General features: G+C 50.2%; 1 protein-coding gene across 3 annotated transcripts in view; it reads left to right on the top strand.

Annotated features, from left to right (window-relative positions):
* Nucleotides 1-7816: 7816 nt before the first annotated feature.
* Pik3r5 (phosphoinositide-3-kinase regulatory subunit 5) overlaps nt 7817-24656 on the top strand; it is a 59018-nt gene continuing 42178 nt past the window's right edge. For 2 of the 3 annotated variants that reach the window (XM_055594294.1, XM_055594292.1), the window contains exon 1: nt 7817-7926. The gene's annotated coding sequence lies outside the window, so the exon portion shown is untranslated. Of the gene's footprint in view, nt 7927-8090; nt 8112-24656 lie in introns of those variants that run through there. The other variant, XM_055594293.1, reaches the window with a different exon arrangement.

Raw genomic sequence — 24656 nt, 5'->3', positions numbered from 1 at the left:
CCAACTCAAAGTCAGACCTTCTTTGGGTATAGAGAGAGCTCAGGGGCAGCCAGGGAACTTAATGAGACCCTACCTCAGAGAAGGGGCGAGGGACAGAGGGCTCAAGGATAGAGCACTAGCCTAGTGTGCACAAGGCCCAATAACAATAAATTCAATCTGCACCATAACACTCATACATGCGCACACGCACTTCAGTGTTCTTAATATACTCAAAATCATTCAATCATGTCCATAGCCAAGTTTGGAACATTTTCAACACTCCCAAAGGAAATCGAATACCACTAGTTTTTACTTCCTGTTCACCAACCATTCTGGCCCTAGGCGATCATCAATCTACTTCCTGTGTCTCCAGATCTGTCTTCACGGGACAGCTCACAGCAATGGGATCAGTGTGTGGCCCCTTTTCAGTGGCTGCGTTCATGGTACATTCAAGGTTTTTCTGCAGTGAATCGAAAATCACAGCCTCACTTCTCCTTAGGGCAAGCAACGTCCGCTGTGTAAACACGCTGCATCTGTGCACTTACCAGCTGGTGGCACCTCTGGTGTCTTTTGTCACCTCTGCCCAGTGATACCCGTGCTTTCTCCTGTGAGTTTTGTGGCCTTAGCTCCGCCATCTAGGTCTTTTGACTGTTCTGAATTAGGTTTTGTGTGTGGCGTGCACCAGGGACCTCAGCTTCACAGCTTTGCATATGGATATGCAGTGGTGTCAGCTCTCTTTATGGAAAAGACGCCTCATTTCCCTTTCAAATGGTCATGGCGCCAGTGTCCAAATGTAACTGTCAAGTGAGGGCCTGAATGTTGACCCTCCATCTTATTCCTCTCCTCTGTCACTTCATATACTCAGTGCCCTGTTGTCATGTTCCTCCGAGTCTTGGGACCGGGAGAGGTGAGTCTTCCCACCTTTCCCCTGGGTTGTTTGGCCTGCTCTGAGCCCCTGGCCTGCTTCACTCCCAAGCACCTCTGTTGCCAGGGTGGATAAAAGAAGCTGCATTTCTTTTTCCTGTTACACTTTCTACTGAATGTCATATGTTTTATATACAGTTCCATTTCTGAGTTAGTTCCCTTATTAGTGCTAAACATTTTCAACCCATTAGTTGTGGTTTCTTAGGTAGATAATCATATACATACATATATACATGCATACATACATGCAAACATACACACATACATATGTCCACACATACCTAATATGTTCATAATGATGAGCTTGACTTTTCCTTCCCAAATGCATGCCTCTGTTTTCTTCTCCCCTTACTTTCTCTTATTCATAATGGCAGAGATTCATGTTTTCATCGGGATGCTTTTATTATTAAAGACCGTGTCTCCTCTTCGTCCTTCCTCATTAGGCATCACACTACAGTTTGAGTGAGGCCCACACCATTTATCATGTCGGCAAAGTCAGCTTGGATTTCTAGTCACTGAGCTCTCAGCAGGCCACATCCTCTCGGGGTAATTGTATTGCTGGGTCTCTGGAGTCCAATTCATGTGATGAACAACATTAATAAACTTTTACATCGATTCCCCCCTGTTATAAACTAATTGTCTCCCCTCCAGTGGGAACAAATGAGCTCACATTAACAGAAATAGCTCAGGTTTCAGAGGCACATGAGCCCACCTGTATAATACAGAGCAGATGTTACCGGCTGAACGCCAACGGGTCCAATCTAGTTGGCTTGTAAGGAAGGGGTTTTAAAATACTGTTTTGAATTAGTCACCAGCATTTAAAGATTAGGGAATTTCAGATAAGAATTCCAATTTCCTTTTTGTCTTTAAATCTCTTGCGATCTGGCCATTCTAGTTCCTGCATCTCCACAAGGCCACAGCAGGCTGAGGCTGGGCCCCAGGGGTGCTCTTCAGAGGCCTCTTCCCTTACCTCATTAGCATTCTATCTGTCCCCTATTGTCTCCCTATCCAATTGTCTCCCAGACATCAGGGTCAAGGGTCAGTTACCAGTTTTTTGTATTTGTGCAATTGCTTTTCTTATAATGGAATTAGGTGGAAGTGAAATATTTCTTGTAATGATGTCTCTAGAAAATGCAGAGGAAATCAAAGAGGCCAAGGGGGACTATGTGCTTCGAGGGAGCCGAGGCAGCAGGCTTCTCAGTGTGTGTGAAGAATATCCCCAGAGGGTTGATACACAGTTGGCATCTGTTGGGAGAATTAGATGTGAAATGCCACCGGAAAACAGAGCATTACAAGAAGAAGATATAAAAGTTGTGCTGACGTGGGAACACACATGCACACACACACCACGCTGACGTTCGCGCAGGGGTCGTTTGGAGAGGCTTTAAAAGCATAAACCAGGCTGTTATGAAATGTCAGGACGTGTTAAGGAAAACCCATCTCCTGAGTCTGCCCCTGAGTCTGACCTGCCTGGCTTGAAGAGATATTTATGTTTCTGATCTGTGCTCCGGTGCTCCAGAAGTGAGAAGTTTCCCAGCAGTGACTGTGCTGTGGTCAGTCTCCCTGGGTAGATCAGGGTACAAAAGCGTTGGAAGTTCAAAGCCACACTTTCCCCTCATCTCTAAGAGGCCAGCGCCGGGGCAGGCTCCTCCCCAGCCATCTTGGACCTTTGTTCTGTGGTACCCGAGCTCTCAGTGACCCTAATAGAAGCACCTCTTTCCCTCCCCCCACCCCAGAATTCTTTTCCCATAAGGGTCACATGTCATCCTGTGACACTGACATGGCACAAGGTCATACCCTTGTAGAGAGCAGCACGGTTGCAATCGGTTGCTTTGGGGGGGACAGTGGTGCAGCTTGGCCCCACACCCATCCGTTCCTCAGTGTGCAATCTGGATTTTATCACTGTGACCCACTGGCCAGACGTGGAGAGTCTCCCGAGCTCATGCCCAGGGCCACAGAAACTCCTCGAGTCCTCGGCTCAGCCGGGTGACGGTACACAGCGTGGCTCGTGTGGGCCGGTCTGCTCGATTTGTTTTGTCTGTTGTTGTTTTTGGCCCAGGGTCTCACTACACAGCCCCAGCTGGCCTAGAGTTTACAGAGCCGCCAACAGGTGCCAGCCTCTGCATCCTGGGCGCCCGGGTTGCACTCCCGAGACAGCATGTTCTAATGCTCTTAGGCTCAGCCACGATGTCAGCGTTCCTTAAACCTTATCTGTTTACTTATTTTATGTGTTGTGAGTGTTTGCCTGCATGTATGTGGACACTCCTGGTGTGTGGCCTGACGTCCATGGAGGTCAGAAGCCGGAGTCCCTGGAACTGGAGTTACAGATGGTTGTGAGGCCCCACCATGTGGGGCCTGAGAATTGAACTTGGGTCCTTTGCAAGAACAGACAGTGCTCTTACCTGCGAGCCATCTCTCCAGCCCCCCAAAAAAAACACTACTTTGTCACAGCACATTACTTTTTTTTTAATTGAGACAAGGTGTTACCTAGCCCAGGTTAGGCTCAAACTTGCTGTGTCTGGGGGATGACTTTGAACTTCTGTCCATCCTGTGTCTGCCTCTCCAGTGCTAGGATCACAGGTGTGCGACACTGCATGGTTTATGTGAAGGATCAAACCTGGGCCTTCGTACTTGCTCTGCCAGCTGAGTCATACCACCACACTGTTAATTTAAGGCTGGCTACAGCTTGCACCTGCTTTGTTATTTTCGAGTCTGTACCTTTATCACATTCACCTGCAGCTCACCATGTAGGTTTTAGTATCAGGTTAAAACGAAATAAGAAGCCTTGCAGTAGTTTTTAAGATTTGCCATTTTTCAGCTTTGTTTTTAAAGGTTGGCTTACGTTTTGAATAATCTGGACTGGCTGTAAACACCTAGTATCTATAAAGCTTTTCCTAGCTCTCTCGAATATCGGTATTGAACACAGCATATGATCATTGGAATTAGGCCTGGGGAGCTGGAGAGGCAGCTCAGTGGTTGAAGGTGCTGGCTGCTCTTCCGGAAGACCCTCTGTAATGGTCCCAGGAGGCTCTGACACCCTCTTCTGGCCTCTGCGGGCACTGCATGCAAACGGTGCACAGACAGACATACACACAAAAGGTAAAAATAAACCTTAAAAAGCTGATTAGTATAGACACATATGATTAGTATAGACACAAGTATTTTTTGAGACTGGATCTTGCTGAGTCGTTCAGAGTGGCCTTAAACTCATTACGTTCCTACCTTAGCCTCCCAGTGTTGGATGACTGGCATGTGCCACCATGCCCAGTTGGATAGGTTTTATTCAAATTTTGCCAATTGTTCTATTAAATGTCCTTCTTTCGGTTTGGGAGCCAATCCCGAGTCTCTCATCACACAGTATTGTGTGATAATGGCTCCCCAACCTTTGTGTGCCTCAGCTTTCACACTGGTATTTTGTAGAATGGCTCTCAGTTTGGGTTAGTCTCATTTTTTCCCCGTGATCAGATTGAGGCAAAGCATTTCAGGCGAGCATATCTCAGAAATGACACACCTTCCTCAGGCCCTCGAGTCACGGGACTCCTTATGATGTCAGTTTTGCTCAGCTGGCGTAGGGTGTGTCTGCCTGGTTTCTCCACTTCAGAGTTTCTGTTTTCTGCACATTTGATGGGAAACTAAGAGCGAGCAGCCCCTTTCCCTTGGTCCTTTCAGGCTGCAATATTAAAACCACCACACATGGAGTGGCAAACGTTTCTAACAGCTCTGGAGCCTGGAGAGCCTAAGAACGAGCTGGCAGACCCAGCACCTGGTGTGGCCCATTCCTCACAGATGGGGGCTGCTGTGGGTCCCCACAGGGGGCAAGGTGCCATTTCTTTGGGTCCCTCCATAAGGGCACTGATTCATCTTGAGGGAGGAACAAGATGGCTGAATCATAACTACAAAGGCTTCGTCTTCTTACTGCCCTCACTGGAGGCTAGGTTTTGTAAAAGGGGCCTGATAGAGCACTATTTTCATTGTTGGCCCCCTGCCCGTACTTTTCATTTTAAAAGTTTTCAATTTTATGTGTATGGGTGTTTTCCTTGCATGTATGTCTGTGTGGTACATCTATGTCTGGTAGCCAAGGCAGCCAGAAGAAGGCAGCAGGTCCCCAAGGACTGGAGTTGTAGATGGTTGTGAGTCACTATGTGGGTGCAGGGAATTGAACCAGGGTCCTCAGGAAGAGCAACATGCGCTCTTAACTGCAGAGCTATCTCTCTAGCCCCCTGGCCCCTGCATTTACCAATCACAGACGGTACCTGCCTGCTGGCAATTTCTTTCCTTTTAAATTTTGTGTGTGTGCGTGATTGTGTGTATGTGAGTGCGTGTGTGTGTATGATTAAGTGTGTATATGGCGTGTTGATGTATGTGAGTACAGGCTTGTGTGTGCCCGTGCTCTTATGGCAGTCAAAGGACAACTTTCAAGAATCCTCTCTCTTCTCCCATCTCAGGTTCCAGAGATGGGGCTCAGGTGGTCAGGCTTGCAAAGTGAGCCCCTTTCCCCACTGGGCCCTCTTGCCATCCTCTGCTGGTAACGTCTTTGCTTTCTTTCTTTTTTTCCTTCCTTCCTTTCTTTTTGTTCATTTGTTTTGCTTTGCTTTATTTACTTATTTACTTCTTTATTTGAGACACTTTCTCTGTGTAGTCTTGGCTGTCCTGGAACTCACTCAGCAGGCCAGGTTGAGCACAGAGGTCTGCCTACCTCTGCTGCCTGAGTGCTGGGATTTGATAAAGGCGTGTGCTACCACCACACGCAGCCTTGGTAATGTCTTAATAACTCAGTTTCTGTCCCTTACATATTCTCCCAGACACTGAAAACACAAATGCAAAATGTTTTATTTTCCCCTCCCCTTTTGGAGGATCCCAATTGTTCTCATTGTGTCGGACTCGCTGGAAAGTGCGTCCAGGTGTCCCGTTTCCCAGCTCACCTGGGATCAGTCTTTACCCAGGAATGACTGGCAGCTGAAGTGATTTGCTGACTGGCTACGAGTCAGCAAGTGAGTGAGGGAGGCAATCTACACAGAAATAAGAGTGTGGAAGGGCATGGAGGCATGAAAACCCCATGAAGACTCCCCGCCTCGTGTTCTGTGTGCTGACGTGTGGTACCATGAGCAGAATACTCGGCTTTAAAGAAGACGTGCAGGAGCTCAGATGTGAGCTGACTGCCTAGGCTTCCTGTGCTGGGATCTTGTCCTCCCACGAGCTGCTAAGAGCTGGAGCCTGTTGGGAAGAAATGAGGTTGCCAGGTGCTCTTGTGTGATGACTGTGGCAGAGAGGTGCAGTGGCGCCAGAATCACAGAATTTCAGCCCAAGAAAGAAGCCCAGGCTACCATTTCGAGAGGGACGGACGGATGGACAAAACCTCTCTGGGAGAAGAGAAGCAGAAATGCAGTGATTCCAGCACTAAAGGGAGGATGGAGAAAAGGAAGCCAGAATCAGTGGTCTGAGGTGAAGCGTGTTCAGGAACCAGGGAGTTTCCTCGGGAAGGTGGCAACAGCAGGGCGTGGAAACCAGCACCCTGGATTTGGCATTTGAGGTTTTCCTGGTGACCTTCTTTTAGAACATTGTGGAATAAATGTAAGATGAGGAAGTCAAAGCAGGGCAGGCCGCTCTTTGAAAACATCAGACAAGGAAGGGAAGGAGAGCGGCTGCAAACAGCCATGTTTGTAAGCAAATCTACAAAAGAGCTGCACAGAGTTGTTGGAACACAATCAGGAGCTACCACGGGGCAGAGGCGCTCCCGGGACTTCTCAGCTGAACTGGGGGAGTGTTTCTGGGAGCTGGCAGTCATTTCAGTTTCTGTCTAAAAGATGCCAGATGGTCTTGTGGTCTGGCCGGTGCTCAGCCCGGCAGGGACAACAACACAGCCAGCATTGTAGGGAGGATAATTTCAAACTCAACATCTGGGCCACAGCTGCTTGTAAGAAAGGTTTCTGAGGGTCTGAGCTGGGGTTTTAGCCTTATTCTGCCTTCAGTTTTTGGAACACCGAGGATACAGAAGAAGGCAAACATCCCGTAACTTTTCCAGCCTGTTACTGTGCTGCCAAAAGCCCTCTCCACCGTTTCCATCTGGCGCACACTGTCCATCTTCTCTACTCCTTTACAGTGGAGCCTGTTTCAATTTCCCACCTAGTTCCAATTTTGCGCCCGACCAAAGGGTACTTTCTGTTTCTGCCCATTTGGGGAAGTTGCTTTTTCTTGGTATTTAGGGAGTCAGGAAAAGAAAAGCCATTGGGTTTTCACATTAGACTTCAGGTAGGGCTTGTGGCTTTTGACCAACAATAACGGACGACCTTGTAGTCGGTTTTGGACCTACTTCTGGGAAAGCGGACCCGGCTGAGGTGATGGGAGATTCTGGTACTGTGAAGAGGCGATGGCACGTGGGACCAGAGGCTGGGGAAACAGTGCTGGACGTTTGGACGGGCTGGACGTTTCTAGGCAGGACGGAGTTGAGCGCTTGTGAGCCCAACACGGATGAGGGCCTTTTAAGGGTTAAGAGCACCCGAAAAAAATAGAAGTAGTAGGAGGAAGTGGGGCGCTGGGTCGCAATGTGAGAAGGAAGCAGCTCATAGGAGCTTCCTCTTTCTCCTCCTTCCCCGAAGCCCCCACCCACCCCTCCTGCTCAGACAAAACGCTTTTCCGCCCTCTCCCCTCCCCGGAACCTCACCTTATTCTGGGGTGGGATTGGCTGGTCCACAGGCCGAGGCTTGTCGTTCCCTGGATCAAGTGGGGTCCCAGCGCAGGGCAACTTCTCAGATGCTTTTGAGTCCTGGAACTCCAGGGACGGATGTGCCGGCTTGACGCGGTCGGGCCACCAGGGGGCGGGAGAGGCCGGCTGGGCGGCTAGCTCCGCCCAGACCCCGCCCCCGCAAGGCCCCGCCCCGAAGGCCCCGCCTCCAGGAGTTGTAGAGACCGGGCAGATGCTGGCACTTGCTGCGCGGGTCCGGCCGCCTAACGGTGGTCGGTGCCTCACTTCAGCTGCAGCGAGTCACCGCTGGAGAGGGGCTCGCCGCCCGGCGGGGACTGCAGGTGTGTGGCTGGGCAGCCGGGGGTGCCGAGGGCACGCGTGAGAGCTCCGGGCACCGCCAGCGCAGGCTGGGCAGTCGGCCATCCTCCAGCTCCAGTCTTAGGGGCCACCTGGCGCACCCGGGGGCACAAACCCATGGGACAAACCCAGAGGCAGGAGGGGCGTCCCGGGACTGGTGCGTCGCGTTGTAAGTAGCTGTGAGGCCAAGCGCGCAGCGTCCTGCTGGGTCGCAGGCCACCCTGTCCTCTGAGTGAAGGGACCTGCGGGCTTCTGGCTCTGAACCCGCTGGGGAACTTGGACAACAGGGGTTCTTTGGCGTCAGGACCGAGCTGTGGTCCTCCGCCGAGGCTCAGGCTGCCCGGTGTTGGTTGGTGGGGCGTGGACGGCACCGCTGCGGTTCTAGGGAACTGCGCGCCCTGAGCTGTGAGAGCGTCAGTGTTTATGTGAGTGTGTGAATGTAGGTGCTTGCACACGTGTGTGTGTGTGTGTGTGTGTGTGTGTGTGTGTGTCCGTGTGTGTCCGTGTCCGCGCGCTGGCGTGACGGCGCGTCCGACAGTGGAGGTGGTAAATATGCAGCAAGCTCAGGACAGCAGGAGGAAGAAGGCTGTTCAGAGGGAAAAGGAAGGCGAGATGAAAGCAGCAGGATGTGGTATCAAGTGAGTGAAGCCTCCTGCCGAGAGGAGGGGTGGCTTTTGGCAACAGGAGGGCTAAAAGCAGGCCAACTCACCTGAAGGCCTTTGCGGAATTCCGCTTTGGGCTTTGCTGGCTTTGCCTGACGTGGTTGCTCTGTAAGGTCGGGTTCCCAGAGCAGAGCTATGCTCCTGTCGTTCTGTTAATTCAGAGTCTCCGGGACCCAGTGGGACAGTACAGCCTTCCAGGGAGAATCAGATTTTAAATAAGGTCCTTAGGCCTTGGTGGAGCTTGTTTGGTAAGGGGGAGGGTGCTTGGAAGCCATGTGTAACATGGGATAGAGACCTGAGTTCCAGCCGTGTCCTGCCACATGACAGCCCTGTCTGCCTCGGTCTCCTTATTTGTAAAACTGGTTGAACACTTCCGATCAACAGGGTGCGGGAAAGGAAAGGACAGCCTCCTCTTCTGCTTGTTACAGGGTCTTCCAAGCCCATAGGACACATTTCTTAGAGGCTTATCCCGACCAGGGGGCCAAACTGTGAGCTCCCTGTCCCTGTCCCTGGTATTTGAGCTCTCGCCTTTGGCATGCATGAACAGCAATGCATGTTACACGTTAAGGATATGTCTTCCATTTGGGGCTGTGTGCCTGTTCACGTTTTATTTCTATGTATCGGTTGTTGTTTAAAACATTTACTGTGTCATTTGTGGGTGTGAGGGAACATGGGCATGTTCGCCATGGCGCTCGTGGAGGTCAGAGGGCAACCCGAGGGAGGTGGTTCTTTCCTCCTCTCCTGAGCCCTCAGGAACAAACCCTGGTTGTCAGGCTTGGAGGGCCACCTCACTTGGGCCGTGCGTTGTCTGAGGCAGACTCAGGCTGTGTCCCAGGCTGGCCTCCGACTCAGTGCGTAGCTGAGACTGGCCTTGAACTCCAAGTGCTGAAATCACAGGCAGAGCCGCTATGCCCCACATTACATTCATGTTTTAGCAATGTTAAAATTAACATACCACAATTACAATAAGCCCTGGTGTGTCTTCCCTGTCAGCACACACATTGATGGTGAATCTTTACACTTGATGGCCTCTTACAGCCTACTAAACACAGCATATTTTACAGATTAAGGGGAATGTTTTAGAGACACATGGATATGTACAGAATTATGACATTCTTCTATTCTGCATACATTTTAAAAACTGAACCTCATAAGCACTGAAATTTTGTGGTTTCTAGTTTTTCGTTTTGTTTTGTTTTTGCTTTGTTTTTTTTTTTTTTTTTTTTGTTTTTGAAACAGTCTAAAAACTGTAGACCAGGCTGGTGTTGAACTCACAGAGCTCTGCCTTCCTCTTACTACCAAATACTTTTTTTGTAAATTTCTTTCCAGCTGAGATTAAAGGCACACCACACCGGGCCCCATGGCAACTCATCACCTCCACTTTACAGATAAGGAAATGGGGTGCCAAAGCCACTCAACCAGAGTGCCAGGCCGGTGATGACTCCGGCATCTGCTCTTGACCGGAGAGGAGCACGTTGCCGCGGTGACCTGTGGTTGTCAAGCACATGCCTTGCTCTGCTACGGCAAGAACTGTAGCTTTTTAACTTTTTACTTTTTGCTTATAGGCTGGCAGCTAGCTTTGGGGTAATTGGGATATGTTAAATGACATCATCTGGGTGATGAAGGCATAGGTGTCACAGGGGATGATAAATGAGACAGTAGATAATTTCATAGCTCAGAGCATGAGTCTCCTGACTCTCTCATTTGGGTCCCAGATTCTGGTCAGTAGAACTTGTCTGTTGCATCCTGTTGCTATGGTGACAGAAGATCCCAAATCAGCTGAAAGCCTGGAGAGGGGTATCAAGGCCTTTTGCCCCCCCCCCCCAGCCTAGGTTCACCTTCCTGTCTCCTCCTGGGAAGCTCAGGCAGACCTTGGCTTGGCAGATGCTGTTTCGTCTCTTCGGACTGCCCCTCTCTTCCTCCCCCTGCCTGGTGAACTGTTGGAGCTCCATCTTCCAGAGTCTTCCCGGACCCGTGCCTTCACCCTGCGACAAGTTCTGGTTCTCTGTGGTCTCCCTGCATGGCACTGACTGCCCCGGCCCACAGAGCTATGGCCTACGCACAGTCAGCAATGGCTTCAAGCCTTCACTATGAGTCTTGGGATCTCCCTGATGTGCTTCCCCGGCAGAAGCTGCTCAGATGCAGGGCAGTGCCGGGGCCAGCAGGGTGGGTCCCTAGAGACTGTTGTGCTTTTCGTTTTCGTGTCCTCTGGAGTCTTGTTATTGTGTTGACGTAGGCAAATGGGCCTGTGTGGTTTTCTCATGGGGGTCAGGGCTGGGACGTGAGGAGTGAAGGTGAATTCCTAGGTAGGGGTCCTGCGTCTGCCTCACTCTGCCGCTCCTAGCCACACAGCCTTGATTACAATCATGCCCCTCTGAGTGTCATCTGCCCTGTCTACAAGGCAGCAGCATGGATGGCATTTGATCCCCCCCAACCTTCCACAGTCAGCACTTTCTTGTGGAACATGTTCAGCGTGTCGTCAAGGACCGGGCTCAGTAGGCACGGGAAGGCAAACCATTGTCCCTGCCCTCAAGGAGTTGTGTCTACTGGTTCGGGACAGCCAACACATGTTATAATTCTAAGTATGAGAATTACGTGATGCTATGGGGGTTACAGAAAGAGAATTTGGGGTTTCAGGTTACATCATATCTTATGTGAGACCTGAGAGGTAGGAAACAGAAGAAAATAATATTCGTGATAATAACAAGATGAGCGTCTGACAGATGCTGGCTCTGTGGGTATCTTCCCCCACGTTGCCCCGTCACTCCGGGTGTGTGTGAGATTGGGAGGGGTTTCCCTCTCCTGAAATTAGGTGTTACAACCGATAGCAGTGACCTGACTCCGTGCTCACGTGGCTCAGGGGCTCCCTTGATACTCACTCCCCTCCCCGTATTCCAGGGTGCAGTTTGTGAAGAGCAAAGGCCATTGCCGTGTGGGAAGGCTCCCGCCTCTTTCATTCTTGGGTCGTTGCTGGAGAGCACACCCCACGGCCCTTTGCAGCCGTGTTTTTCATGAGTGCCTCAGGGAGTCTCAACTCATGGGCAATCCTACCCACTGTAGCCATGCCTTCTTTCGGTCCCTCTTGAGCATCCTGTGCCATGGTTCTCTGTGTCATGCAGTAAGGCCCTTGGGTAGCTCCCACATTCTTCTTCTCCACCCAAAGCTGTCTTTCAGGAACCTCGGCATCCACTCAGACAGATGGTTCCTGTGCGGCTCCCTGGAGTGGGCTCCTGTCAGGCAAATCTTCACACAACCACTTCCACCCAACCTCGTCGGCACCACCAACCTCCTCTTGGGTTTTCTCTTGTTCGTTAGATTACGTCATGTACAACTACAGCTCTTCCAGGGGACTTTCAAACACTCTGTGGGTTAGTGGTCCTCAACCTTTCTAATGCTATGACCCTTTAATACATTTCCACGTGTTGTGGTAACCCCCAACCACAAAATTATTTTCGCTGCTGCTTCCCAACTGATTTTGCCACAGTTATAAGTTGTAAACATCTGCTCTTTCCCATGGTCTTCGGTGACTCCTGTGAAAGGATTGTTCGACCCGCCCCTGGAAGGGTCTCGGCCCGCAGGCGGAGAAACGGTGTTGCTCTCCCTAGTGGCTCCCTTTGAAACACTGATGAAAACGCTGGTTAGTAAGCACACGTGTATGTGTGAGCACACTGGGGTTAAAGGTGTGTGCCAGCATGTCCAGCTGCCATGTTCTGGATGACCTGGGAAGATTTGGTTCCACTCTGTTTCCAGGATGGCAGATGAGCACTGCCTTTGCTGATAACATGCTGATAAGAAGCACCTCCACTGCGCTCCCTAGCCAGCGTAACCGGGTTATGCCAAGGACTAGGGGGCAGAAGACGTGATCACAATTAGTTCTTTGCCACTTATGTCTACAAACCCTTGTGTTCCTGGAGATTGGCTTGTATTTAAGACTTCCTTTCTTTGATGTGGTTGTAATACATCAGCATCAAAGTGACGCTTTCTTCCCTTGCTTGTTTACAGGGAACATTAAAAGTACGACTGAATAGTAAGGCTGTCAAATACATGTTTAAACATGCGCTAGAAAACTCTTGTATTCTTTCACCTTGACATGGTTTTCTATGACATGCTCTATTATTAACTTATGCACATTGAGCCTTCCTTGCATTCCTGGATTGAATTCAGTTACTGTTTTAAATACGTGACTAGGTTTGTGCAGTGTGAGCTTTGCTGGGAGCGTTGTGTCTGTTCTTATGTGTCTTCGCATCATGGCCAGACACCTGAGATAGCCAACTTGTAGAGAAAAAGCTGATGTGGGCTTCAAGCATTGGAGCACTCAGTCTGTGATGGGTTAGGTCAACCCATCACTGCGTTGAGCCTGTGGTAAGGGAATAAGTCATGGTTGGAACCTATGATAGAATCAGCCTTCTTACAGCATGACTGGGAAGCAGGGGGGGCGTGGAGGAAGAAAGGGAAGGAGAGAGAGAGAGAAAGGGAGAGGGAAAGACAAAAGGAGACAGAGAAAGACATAGAGAGAGACAGAGACAGGGAGAGACAAAAAGAGACAGAGAAAGACAGAGACAGTCTAGGGTCTTACAGCCACATAGGTGGAATCCAGTGACCTACAGACCTCTCATTAGCCCCTAATAGTACTGAAGTAGGGACCATGCCTTTAACATGCATGGACCTTTGGGGAACCTCTAAGTTCAAATTACCCCAACTTAATGAATTTGCAGTCACGGCTACCGTTAATTTCTCGTAAGCTGTCTTTGCAAGGTGAACTTGGAGACAGATCATCTCCTGTGCCCTGGGGGTACCTTGCAGATCAGGGCAGGGGTCTGTCCCTCCTCTGATGCTGGGGTCCCCTACTGATGGCTCCCTGGCTCCCCACTCTCCATGCTTTTAGCTGTCTTAGGTGCCCACCGTACTCCCCATAGCTGACCCCGAAGAGTCACCTCCGGCTCTTGACTCTGACAATCAGCCACCCAGTGTTCCCTTCACACACCCTTCAGCCCACTTGAAGATCGTTTCTACAGGGAGCCAGACAGATCCTGGAGGGTGCAGTTCAGCTCTCCCTATCACTTCATGGAAATGCTGATCAGCAGCCCATCTTAAGCCCAGGGAGACATGATGACACCATATAAAATTATTTTAAACACCATTTTTCTGTAAGCAGAGGAGATAAGAGAGGCACCACCCGCCTTCAGACGTTTGAAAGGGCTGCACCCTTTGGAAAAGGTGACTAGGATGGGAAAGGGGTCAGTGAGAGGAAATGAAAAGGAAATAGAGTTCAGCTCACTTCAAGGATAGTCCTAGAGAAAGTCAGAACAGGTAGCGTCTTGACAGTGATCTCCCCACTGGTGAAAGTGTTCTGGGAAAATGCTGGTCCTATGGCCGTGGTCACTGTGAGAGGTACTTCTGCTCCTCTGGCTTTAGCGACTGACTGACTCTGCACAGGACTGTTCTGTCTGGGAGTAGTGGGGCATCCCTGTAAGGGAATGGCCATGAGTTTGAGGCCAGCCTAAGCTACATAGCAAGAATGTCTCTTCCTTCCTTCCTTCCTTCCTTCCTTCCTTCCTTCCTTCCTTCCTTTCTTCCCTCCCTCCCTCCCTCCCTCCCTCCCTCCTTCCCTCCCTTCCTCCCTTCGTTCTTTCTTTCGAAGTTGATTGTTCTGAAAAAGTAATTTGAATGTAAGGCCTTTGGTGGCCTTGGGCTGGGCAGTTCCCTCAAAAGTCCCACGTCTCTGCTCCACAGTGTGTTCCTGCTGCTGTTAGAAAGCCTCAGTGTCCCTGGTGACCCCCCATTGGAGACCTAGATCTTGCTCACACCCCGAGCTCGGGGCATGGACTCTGCTTGGGGTCTTCTGTTTGTCACTTCCTCTGACACGCGAAGTCCTGCTGAAAGTCCTCCGGGCAGAATCCATCAAACTCTGAGAGTCAGCCACAACACCATGTGAGCCTGGGCTGCGAGGCCTCTTGAATGTATGACTTTTGAACACAGTGTTTTCTAAGCCTTTGAATTTTGTGTTCGTTCCTGTACTGGCATCTTGGGAGATTCGTTTTGGAAAAACTAGATTCTTAGAGCTGTGTCTATGTGGGGAGGAACACAGGGCTGCGGTGTGACACTCAAGTTACTAAAGGAAACAGGAAATGTGATGGCCAGTCTGTACATAGTGGCCTCCTCATCTTGCTGGGCCAGCTGACAGCCAGGATTCTGACTTGGAAGTTTCTAGGATGCTCTCTGGACACAGCCTTGTGGAAAGCAATGGTACAGCTCTGATCCTAAAGCTGGACAGTTCCCTCAAAAGTGGCTCTAACTTGGCACCCTCCTGGCCTTACAAGCAACTGAGTCTCCTTGGAAGTTTCTACAGAAATTTTCGGTCTGCTGTTACCTGGAGCTTTCTCCTTCCCACTTATGCCCACACCTCTAGCCAGCCTGTCCTTTCCTGCCCTTGGTCCTCGTTCTCCCCAGACACGCTTCTCCTTCTCATCCCAGCCCTTGTCTCCAAGGGCATACTGGCTGTTTTCCTTTGGGTGCACTGTTTCACTGTAAACACGAATCTGTGTGTTTACACACTTCCTCTGTGGACTTCCCCACTGCTGTCTCTTCTGCAGTCCAGCTCCGGCTCTGAAATCTCGGCACTGTCTGCAGCGATGCCCAGCATCCCTCACTCTCCACTCTGTCCTGTCGTGACGATGCACTGGAGCTCCATGTCTCCTGCCTCTGACCTCCCCCTCGCTTTCCTCTGCTGTCCAGTGAGCTGTCTTCACTGTGCACCTGTGGAGGGGTTGTCACAGGCTCCTCCTACCCTTTGCTTGCATCCAACTTTGGGGAAAGCCTAATAATGTCCTTGGTCTTCCTTAGGATCTCAAACTGAGATACACTCCAGACCTAACGTGCTCTTGCCCCTCAGCCTTTCCTGACAAGGAATGTTTCCCAGCACTCCTGAGTTCCCACCGCTTTGGGAGGGCCAGCACCTGGTGGTGTTCAGTCTGTGGTGGCTGAGGCTATGACTACCCTGTAAAGCAGCCAGCCCTGAGCCTCAGTGGTGAGGGCTGACCTACAGGCTGACCTGCCCATATCTGACCTCTCCCAGGGGTTTCACTGCAACTCCCCAAGGGGCTTTCTTTCCAAGCATCTCACTGGCTTTCTGAGAGCAGCTGACAGGTTCACACACCTGTGTCTGTGCCTTCCAGGAACAGGACCCGGCAGATGTCCTCTGGGTTTCAGACCCCAGGAGCCCTGGCCAATGGCAGGTGCTGACCCTTCTTGCCATCTTCTTGCACTCTTTAGTTTAGTCAGCACCAGCAGAGGGTGGGTGGGGCAGGGGAAGTCCTGAGGAGCCTCTCTCCAGCCCCTGACAAGACTCCACATGTGACAGCTTGTGTACAGGAGGCTGGGGAAGTGCCTGTTTGCAACACAGGCTTTACAAGGCCTAGGGGGCTTCCTGTCCCGCCTACCCAGTAGGCTGTGGGGCAATTGGGAGCTGTGTTTTCAGGAGGAATGAGACAAGAAATGGTTGGGGGATTTCTGGAAATTCTTCAGCTCTCTCTGGGGTTGTTCTACCCAACCTGGAACAGGTTAAGGGGGATGAAGAATCCATGTGTTTAAATTGGGAGGAAAGTATTATAAATAATTATGATTATTTTATATACTGCTCTTTTTAGCTGGCAAAGCCTCACAGCGTTTTGTTGTTGTTGTTTTGTTTGTTTGTTTTGTTTTTTGTTTTTTTCACTGACCTATCCCTGTAGAGTGACAGGGGCCCTTTAACAACAAAACAAGGCTTCCTTCTCTGACTCCAAGAGGGGACCATGGATCAGCCTGAGGGAGGGCAAGGTTTTCTTTTTCTTTTGCTTTCTTATTCCCTCCCTCTTTCTTCCCTCCTCCTGTCTTTTCTTTCCTTCCCCCTCCTCCCCACCTCTTGTTTTGTCTTTCCTTCATTCTTTCTCTGTGTGGCGTGTGGCGTGTACATGTTTGTGTGTGTGTACATATGTGTTTGGGGTATGTACATGCTTGTGGAGTTCAGAGGTCAGTGCTCAGCATTTTCCTCTGTTGTTGTTCACCTTGTCTTTTTTTTTTTTTAAGATAGGGCATCACTATCCTCTCTCTGTTTTTCTAGCACTGGGATCTTACACTATTGTGCCCAGCCTTTTTACATGTGTCCTGGGGATCCAAACTATGACCAGCACTTCCCGGACTAAGCAGATGGCTTTCTTTTTCTGAAAGGGAGCCATGCTTTGGAGCGGAAGGAGGACTTCTCTCTGGGAAGGAAAAGAACTCCCCATCAGACAGAACCCCTTTCTAATTTGGGGTTCACCTAGGTGGAGAGTACCACCTCCCCTGGGCATACATGCTTATGTGGCCTGAGGAGGCTGCTATGTCTCCCTGTCTCCTCACAGAGCATGGCAAATTCCAGGGCACACAACCATTTGCCTGGCTCCATTGCTGAGTCACCTACAAAAACATGACCTGTGTCTAGAGCCCCTTTTTGTCCCCAGGCCCTGATACAAGTCTCCGGAAAGATCTTGAAAGGTTCTTTAGGCATTCTTGGCTGAGGGGATAGGAATGCCCCCCCATATTCCTCTACAATGAGGGTCCCACCCCATAGCACAATTTTAAATATACAAGACCAGTTTTTAAAGGGTGTTATTTCTCTGAACCCACCAGAAAAAGGATGGAATATATGAACCACCCAGCTTTAGGGCTGAGGTGTGAAAGCCTATATGACAGTGACATGCTGGACTGTGGGTTATAATGTGAGAATATTGGTTTTTGTAAGAACATTTGCTATGAATGGTAAAAGGGGGGAAAAACAGTGATAAAGGTGTGGTCCTTTAAAGAACTTGCTAATAAAAATAAGCAGCCAGTGGCTGTGATGGCACATACTTGTGAACCCAGTACAGGGAAGCTGAGGCAGGATGATTACCATGAGTCTCAGATGTATCAAAAAACAAAACAAACCCCTCCTCCTTGAGAAAGACAGAAGCTGCCCTGAGGATATTGAGGAAGAGGAAAAGGAGAGTCGAACCAGCCTGTAGGTGTCAAGAAAGCACAGTTCTAGACATGTAAGGGGCAAATTATGTGAATGATTTGGAGTTGTGTCAAAAGTATGTTCCAGAAAATTCTGAGCCATGTTAACAAGATGGTGGAGGAGTCGCTAGACACAGCCCTCAGTCGACAGCAGATAAGGACATGTCATAGAGGTCACCAACTGTCCTTCCTCGTCTCCTGTCCCACTCTGGCCCAAGGCCTCTGAGATGGATGTAGCTGGCAGAGAATGCCTTTTGTATGCCAAGACTACATTCTGCTATCAGCAGGCTCCTCGGGTGTGGGGGGCAGTGCTGAAGGACTTGGTTGGGACCATGGTCGTCATACTGGGATGGCCACGCTTCCGCCTAGGGTCTCAAGCTCAGTCTCTTCGGAGAATGTCATGTATTCCTTTTTCTCTCGTTCGTGTTTTCAAAGATGGAGGTTGGAGCCCCTGGGGGTTTTGAGCTCCTAAGACTGGCTCAGAAGGCAAAGGTGTGGGCATCTGCCACACTGAAGCGTCTGCTGTCCCAGAGGGAGGATAAGCAGTTGTGAAGTGTTGTTTATTCTCGTGGAATCTATCGGTCAGTGGCAGAAGGTCTCTCATTTGTTACTGAAACAGGAACTTTTCCACAGAGAATTGCTTCGGTACTGCCTGGCCAGCTCTGAATGTGCCTAAGAGCGCCAGACTTGAAAATCCCTGAACCAGGTTGGAGAGATGGCTCGGAAGTTAAAAGCACTGGCTATGCTTCTCGAGGTCCTGAGTTCAATTCCCAGCAACCACATGGTGGCTCACAACCATCTATAATGAGATCTGGTGCCCTCTTCTGGCCCGGCACACATACAGGCAGAATGCTGTCTACGTAATAAATAATAAATAAATTATAAAAGAAAAAAGGAAAGAAAATCCCTGAACCCCTGCCAGTGCGCGGCCTCTAGGACAGGTGACACATGGGCAGCGGCCCATCTAGAAAGCGACACCACCTCTCTAGAGGTCTTTTCTGAGGTGCCCTCCTTCAAGGGAATTTGTGTAATCAGTGTAGGCTTCGTTTAAGGTCACACTTTAAATCACGCTCTAAAGTCCACTGTTGGCATCAACATGACATCGTAACAGATAAACAAGAACGTTCTACCTTCTGACTCAGCACGGACGGAGACATGAGCACGCTGGCGCGTCTGCTGGGTTGGCATCGAACCAGGCTGCTGGTGGGTAAACAAGCGAGGAAGTTTATCTCCCTCTGATGCCGCAGCCCTGAGTGCCTGAGCCAGTTGCTAATGGCAGCCTCTCAGGTGGAAACCCAATCCTTCCATCCTGTGGCTCTGCCTTCTGGGGGCAGCTTTCAGCCTACGGTCCATGATGGCTACCTAAGGGGTTGCCATCACATCTTCCAGTGAGGGGAGGGCAGGGAGGGGGAGGGGCAGGGATGGGACTCCTTTACCAGCACACTTTGGAAATCACAGTCATCAGAGTCTTCTCCAATGGCCACACAATAGCGACGGGGAAACGGGACCTAAAGTTTCTGAAAATTATTGTTAGAGAAGACGGGAGCATGGACAAAAGGGCAAGCAGCCTCTCAGCCATATTTGACATCTGTTCATTCGAGTGGGTCCCCAACCAACACACAAACTTCCTTGCTCCTGCCACAGAACGCACACGTCTTGAAAACCCCATTGAAAACTATGAATGTAAAGATGACCCATGGGCCATGGAGGTGGCGGACCCGCGGGCAAGGCGCTTGCTTCGAACACGTGCGAAATTGAGTTTGGATCCTCAGAATCTGTGAAAATCCAGGTGCCTCAGTAATCCCAGCACCCCTATAGCTAGATGGGAGGTGAAACCCAGAAGTTCAGGGCTAGACTGGTGTGTGCAGTAGCTCCGGAGGAGAAGCCACAGCTGTCAAAGCCAGAGGGACAGGAGATTAGAGACAGCCGGAAGCAGAGAGGAAGGTAGTGTGTGCTAGGTACAGTGTTACGGTGCAGGAAGACGAAAAAGTGCAGAAGTTGGAGAGGAGGGACAGTTGTGCATGACATGAAAGCCCTTTGTGCCACAGAGCTGAACACTGTTCAAAACAGCGACATTTAAGTATTTTGTATGTGTTAGCACATTTGAAAAAGATGGCAGTCCATGTGGGCCCGACAACAGAGGTCTCTGGTGTTTTATGGCTGATGTCCCTACAGACAAACATGCTCAACCCTTTTGGGTAAGTTTACTAAGTAAGCAAGGGAGCCACAGATGGAGCTACCATTCCATGTTTGTCTATAGCATCAGGAGATTGTTACAAGAGGGCTTGTTGTAATTCAGGAGCTTCGTATTTGTAGCATTGTTTTCTTTTGTTTCCTGCTTTAAGTCAACAACTCTCTCAGTGGAGTTCTAGGACCCACCTTAGTGTTCAAGAGCTGCCTCTTGATGGTTCTGGAGAATATTGCCTGGTAGCTGGCAGACTCCGGGATGGAGCTTCTAGGATTCTGCCTTTTCCCTCTGTCCCCCTTTATCTCTCTCTCTTACTCTTAACATGTTTTCATTTTCTCCTGTTTTACAGACCGTCAGCAGTGGTTCCTTTTCTTTAAGAATCTGAGATGAATTTATCCACACCTACAACCCAGAGTTTAATAGGAGCAGCAGGGCCTGTGCTAGAGGGTCAGCCAAGCATGTGAAAGGCTCATGATTTCATCCTCACCACTTCCTACCCTTTAGTATCAGACCCTCTCTCTCAGTCTGTCTCCACCGCAGTGGCTTCTGCGAACTCCTAGAACTTCCAACTCCTCGTTGAGCCTGTTACTCGCCAGCTTAGAATTCAGCAATGGCTCCACACAGCAGCTGGATAAGCCCTTCCGGCCCTAGCCTGCCCTCAGAGACCATTCAGAGTCCACCATCCCAGGGTCCGCACCAGGCCTTTAGAGCAGTGCTTCTCAATCTTCCTAATGCTGCCACCCTTTAATACATCTCCTCCTGTTGCGGTGACTCTGTTGCTACTTCATAACTGTGATTTTGCTACTGTTATAAATGGCGATGTAAATGTTTTTCAGAGGTAAAGGTTTGTCAAAGGGGTCTCGACCCACAAGTTGAGAACTGCACCTTTGAAGACCCAGCCGGCTAATGCTCCCTATAGGATTATCTGGTCTCTTGCCTCTCCACCGTCCACATCTCACCATCCTGGACAGACCCTCCTTCTAGAACACTTCCTGCAAGCTACTCCTCTGTACAATCTTTGCCAATGTGCATTTTCCTGCCTCCAAGTTCCTATTGCATCTGCCTTATAGGAAACTCCACTGGGACACCTAAACTTTGGGGTCCTCTCTAGTTTGAAGAGCATCTTGGATGCTTCTTTTTTTCTTTCTGTGCTTTCTGGCATACTCCCTTTTGCTGGGTCCTAAGGCTGGGACGGGGTGAGGTGGCAGGTGTAGCAGAGTCCCTGAGTGGGTCTCTGTGTGGAAGCAGCCTGCATTCCTGTCAGCAGCTCTGAGTGTTCTTGCTGTTTTCAGCCCGCAGACACTGTTTTCCACCTTCGTTTTAGCCATTTCTGGGTGTGTGGTGGTATGGAAGTGTGGTTTTAATTTTCATTTCCTTTATGACTAATGAAATCGAGGGCCTCTTCTTGTATTTAGAAGCCATCTGGCACGCTGCTTTCTTGAAGTACAGGCTCAAGCGTTTTGCCCATTTTTCCTCAGGGCTGCTTGTCTGGGAATTTTTGTTGTGCTCTTGCGATGACAGAGCTGGGTCCACCCTTCTTGCAAGTATGAACTCTGTGACGGTTTTGAGCTCCCAGTACCTTGGGAAGTCCATCATGCCGTAGACCCTCAATACATATCTCCGATGGGCTTCATAACCACCCTTGACCCCACAGTGGGGCAGCCAGTCTCCTCGAGGAAGCCGATGGCGGTGGAGATCCAGTTTCATTAAAGCACTTTCAGCTGCCAGAGGTGGCATCTGTTGCTTTGGACTTTGAGAACACTGGCAGGCCCTTCCGTGCCCATCCCAACCCTTGCTTTCGTAACACGCTCACGATGTAGCGGACACATTCTGGGTCGGTGTCCTCGCTTCCATCTGCACCCACACCCCAGCAAGTCCCAGTGGCTCCCTACATTCCCTGCTCCTGCCACACACCACCGCATGCCTGCATGACATTTTGGGTTTTCAGTTTTCTTTCCTCTCAAGTCTCAGCCTCTTGGAAATCTGCTTCCCCCAAATCCGTGACTCATTTTCTGTACCCCATGTTGTCTTCAGTGAGGGCTACAAACTCTAGGGTGATGTGGTCACGTCCTCCCTGTTTGCCTCTCACTTCTGGTTTGTTAAAGCTTGCACTGTGGTCAGAATCAAAGACAGCAGTTTCCACCATTTTCTGTGATCTTCCCAGAGATGAAAGGAATAGCAAGCACGAATGTTTGACTCTGGTTTAGAGGTCCAACTTCATTCTGGTGGGCCTCCTTATCCCAGCTGAAGTCCTTGCCGCCCCTAGAATGTGGCTCTGGCTTTATGACCCAGGTAAGAAAGCAGTGTCTGGACCTCAGTTCTCAAGTGTTTCCATCATCTTTTGTCTTCCTTTGGACTTCTTTGTCATTTTACCCATCCATCCATCCATCCATCCATCCAATGTGCCAGGCATTCTTCTAAGAACACCTGGTAAACATTCTTTTATAAAACAAGAATTTATTTTTGTTTTATGTGTATTTTGTTTTATGAGTGTTTACATGCATGTATGTGTGTGTGCCATGTGCATGAAATGACCAGAGGTCAGAAGAAGGCATTGGGTCCCCTGGACCTGGAGTTACACAGTTGTGAACCTCCATGTAGGTGCTGGAACTGAACCTGAGTCCTTGTTGGCAAGAGCAGCCAGTGCTCTTAACCACTGTGCCATGTCTCCAGCCCCTGGTGCTTACAGTCTTTAAAAACAACAATGAAAAAAATCTGTGTGTTTGTTTTCAGATTTATTTATTTCATGTGTGTGGTCATTTTGTCTGAATGAATGTCTGTGCCTCACACATGTGCCTGGTGTCCATGGAGGAAGATGATATTAGATCATCTGGGACCAGGCTTACAGATGGTGTTGAGCTGCCTTGTGGGTGCTGGGAACTGAACCCAGGTCCTCTGCAAGAGCAGTAAGTGTTCTTAACGGCCAAGACATTACTCTCCTAAATGCGGCTGCAAGGAATGAGAGATGGAAGGCTCAGTTAAAAAGTAAAATGTGCCAGGTGTGGGGGTGCGCGCCTTTAATTCCAGCACTCGGGAGGCAGAGGCAGGTGGATCTCTGAGTTGGAGGCCAGCCTGGTCTACAGAGTGAGTTCCAGGACAGCCAGGGCTACATAGAGAAACCCTGTACGTAAACAAACAAACAAAGCAACACACACACAAAGAAATAGTGTCTCATGTGTGACTTGCTGATGGAGATGCAGGATGAAATACTGGAGACGGGAGCCTCCAGGGGTCCTCATAGACAGCACAATAGAAAGAGGAACAGGAGGGGGCCAGTGAGAGTCCAGAAGGGCCCTCCAGGGAGAGGGAGCCATGAGGGCAAAGCTACGGAGCAGGCGTGGTGTGCTGCTGAGATTGCCCAGGTGCTCAGAAAGCAGTGATGTCAGTGGAGCTCAGCGGTTGCAAAGGACAGTGAGTACATTAGTCGTCTTTGGTTGCATCCGCTGGATAGGAAGGGTTTTCCTTCAGTAGTGAGCGGAGGATGGGCAGCCTCTGAGGGCCCTTCTACTGCTGGCTGGCTGCGATTGTCAGAGTTGCCCGGTATACGATACCATTTCTTTCCGAGTTTCTGAACACATGGCACAGTAGCTTCTGGCCATACAGCCTGGTCTCTGTCCTGATACCTGGTGTGTGTGTTCTACACGCTATGGCTGTGGAAGAAACCGCCCCCAAACGCAGTGCTGGATGATGTAGCCTTCCTCGATGCTGGGGTTGTCGTAGGTGCAGTGGGGACGGCATCTCTGCGTCAGTGAAGTGTCCAGCATGTGTGCAGCCTTGGCTGGGAAGAGGAGACCATCTGGGGAGAATCTCGGCCTGTGGACTGGAGTGCCTCAGCTTCCCCTCCTCAGGACAAACCAGGAAGACGAGGAGACAGTCACTGTGCTCTCCTTCGTGCCCCAGTCTTGGAAGCCATGTCAGGCCTCTTCCACGGTCCTCACTGGTTGCCACAGTCCTCGGCCTACTTCAGTTTGAGGACAGAGAAGCTGGAGCCTGCTTCTTGAGGAACTAGGGCCTATGGGGCTATGGAGACACCACCGTAACCATCCTTGGGCACCACCATGTTATCATACACCTTCTCTTTTCTTGCTCTTGTTCTTTTGCTTTAAAACAAACAAACAAACAAACAGGTCTTACTACATAGATGAGATCCGTCTGGTACTGATGTGTAGCCCAGGGTGGCCTCTAACTCTCCACCCTCCCACCTCAGCCTCCTAAGTCCTGGGCTTACGGCCATCTTGCCCATCTGTACATTTTGTTCTCTTACGGTGCGTTTTCAGGACCTTTCTCTTTCCTCTGCTTTCCTCCATCAGAACTGTCTCCAGCTCTGAGTCAGCCACGGAGTCTCCTGGCTGCAGGAGGAGTCAGGAGCCAGGAGGAGGAGTATAGCTTTGGGGTTGGTGTTCTGTCCCCTAGGAGCATGTAGCACCGGGGCAAAGGTAGACCTGTTGGTTCGTCAGGGTGAATTCCCACGAAGCGGCCCCTGACTAAATGCTACACCAAGTGGCGAGTTCCCAACATATCTAATGATTTGTCCCAGCTTGTGCCATCTGAGTGGGTGAGGGCCAAAGCCTGCCTGGGTGGGCAGTATGTGCAGCTGCCCTCCGTTCATAGCTTGAGAAAGGGGCCAAGCCAGGCCTTGGTGGTGAGAATGGCTTGCCGCCTCCCTGGACTGCTCCCTGGCATGGCTGCCTGCACCCTAGCTCCACACCCTTCCTTGAGAGGAAGAGACTTTTCTTGCAGCCCTCCTGTTGCAAGCTTAGCCATTTGCCGGGGCTCGGTAGGCTGGTATTTGTTAACCTCCCATGTGGATTCAATGAAGAAAGGAACAGGTATGCTTTCCCCTCCTCCAATGTAA

Source organism: Psammomys obesus, unplaced genomic scaffold (genome assembly GCF_907164565.1).
Source record: "Psammomys obesus unplaced genomic scaffold, mPsaObe1.curated_primary_1811, whole genome shotgun sequence".
NCBI classification, from domain to species: domain Eukaryota; kingdom Metazoa; phylum Chordata; class Mammalia; order Rodentia; family Muridae; genus Psammomys; species Psammomys obesus.
The sequence above is the reverse complement of the archived record's forward strand: the minus strand, read 5'-3'. Positions and strand labels throughout refer to the sequence as shown.